This window comes from Macaca nemestrina, chromosome 13 (genome assembly GCF_043159975.1).
Source record: "Macaca nemestrina isolate mMacNem1 chromosome 13, mMacNem.hap1, whole genome shotgun sequence".
Lineage (NCBI taxonomy): Eukaryota > Metazoa > Chordata > Mammalia > Primates > Cercopithecidae > Macaca > Macaca nemestrina.
Window position 1 is genome coordinate 43,232,979 of NC_092137.1, and position 2,181 is coordinate 43,235,159.

Consider the following 2,181-nt stretch of genomic DNA (forward strand, 5'->3'; position numbering starts at 1 on the left):
CCAACTGAGTAGTTTTCAGCCTGTTTCCTTCCTATAGAATTTTGGGGGTCCAAAAGCCTTTTTTCATTTCATACTATTCTGACCCTTTTTGCCCAAGCTGGTGGTGCTTCTGACAAAATAATTATATTAAAAACTGTGTGGGTTTCCCATGAATCTTACTGGGGCTCACCCTATTAGTCAAAAGCTATAACCACACATTTCATCAAGAAAACATTCTCTACATTCTTCTTGTGAGGCTGATGTAAAACAATTTACTTAGGATACTTAGAAGCCCTGTTGTTTAATGAAGAGGATCTGTGAGGCACACTCTTTTTTATTTTATTTTTAATTTGTTTTTATTTTAATAGGAAATGCTTCATGAATTTGCATGTCATCCTTGCACAGGGGCCATGCTAACCTTTTCTGTATTGTTCCAATTTTAGTATATGTGCTGCTGAAGCGAGCACTGAGGCACACTCTTGAAATACTTAGAGGGCCTTTGTGTATTCAAAATATTTTATGAAGCCTTAGATATTTCTGAGATTTTAACAAAGGTTCTTGTAGTCCCACTCTGGATTTTATCTTTGTCCTGAAGCCCTTTCATACTTTGAGAATCTTTTGCCATCTGGGAGGCTGAGAATGAGAACCAGATTTATTTTCAAACCCAGCAAGCTCCTGACTCCTTTATATATTTTATAAATTTTGCTTGAAAGTTAAAGCTTCCTTTTAACTCATCTTTCTCTGTCTTTATCATATACAGCTAAAATAATCCAACTAGCATTGTCTTTTCTTCTTTTTTTTTGGAATGAAGTTTCACTCTTATTGCCCAGGCTGGAGCGCAATGGCATGATCTCGGCTCACTGCAACCTCTGCCTCCCGGGTTCAAGTGATTCTCCTGACTCAGCCTCCTGAGTAGCTGGGATTATAGGTGCCCGCCACCACGCCCAGCTAATTTTTGTATATTTAGTAGAGCCGAGGTCTCACCATATTGACCAGGCTGGTCTTGAACTTCTGACCTCAGGTGATCTACCTGCCTCGGCCTCCCAAAGTGCTAGGATTACAGGTGTGAGCCACCACGCCCAGCCCAACTAGCATTTTCTAATCCAACTAGCATTTTCAACAGTCTGCTTAAAAATTGTTTTAGCCCAAACCATTAGTTCATTAGGCATATTTTCTTCTTCTTTTTTCTTTTTTTTTGAGACAGAGTCTCACTCTGTCACCCAGGCTGGAGGACAGTGGCACAGTCTCAGCCCACTGCAACTTCTGCCCCCTGGGCTCAAGCAATTCTGCAGCCTTAGCCTTCCAAGTAGTTGGGATTACAGGCATGAGCCACCAAGCCCAGCTAATTTTTGTATTTTTAGTAAAGAAGGCATTTCACCGTGTTGGCCAGGCTGGTCTCAAACTACTGACCTCATGTGATCTGCCCATCTCAGCCTCCCAAAGTGCTGGGATTACAGGTGTGAGCCACCATGTCTGGCCTTCATTAGGCACATTTTCTATTGCTCACATAGCTTCAAGTGACAATGTTGCTAACTTTCTTCCACTATATAATAAGGGTTTGTCCCCTTTCCTTCTGCTTCCAATAACATTTTCTTACTTTCCTTTAAGCCCTCATCAGCTACTTCCTTGAGAACTATCAGACTTCCATCGACAATATCCTCAAAGTCCTTACAATCTCTGCCCATCTCCCAGTCCTAAAGCCACATGACTTAGGTTCTGTGATGGCAGCATTCCATCTCCAGGTTGTAGAAAAGTCTGCATCAACTATCTATTGCATGATAAGAAACAATCCCCAAACAGTGGTCTTAAGACAACAACAATCATTTATTTTGTTCATGAAAGGTGAGGGTTGACGGGGACTAAGCTAGGCACTTCTCACTCAGGGTGTCTCATGAGTTTGCAGTCAATTGGTGGCTGGGGCTGAGGTCAGCTCAAATGCTGGGGTCTAGACTAGAAGGTTCACACTGCTTGGGGCTGGATGACTGGGGCTTCTCAGGAATCTCTCACTTTAAATGCAGTCCCTCTACAAGGCAGCCTCAGGGTAGCTGAGTTTCTTTCACAGCAGCTGAAGCCTCCCCACACAAGTGTCCCTAAAGGAATCATCAGAAGCTGCAGGGTCTTTTCTAACCTAACCTTGGAAATTACACAGTGCCACTTTTGCCACATTCTATTTGTCTAGGCACTGCCACATTTCCACCCAGT

At 42.7% G+C, this 2,181-nt stretch overlaps 1 non-coding gene across 1 annotated transcript; it reads right to left on the bottom strand.

Moving 5' to 3' along the window:
- Positions 1-339: 339 nt before the first annotated feature.
- On the bottom strand, positions 340-446 carry LOC112423765 (U6 spliceosomal RNA). Its single transcript, XR_003014321.1, has one exon. It is a non-coding gene; the product is annotated as a U6 spliceosomal RNA (small nuclear RNA).
- Positions 447-2,181: the final 1,735 nt, after the last annotated feature.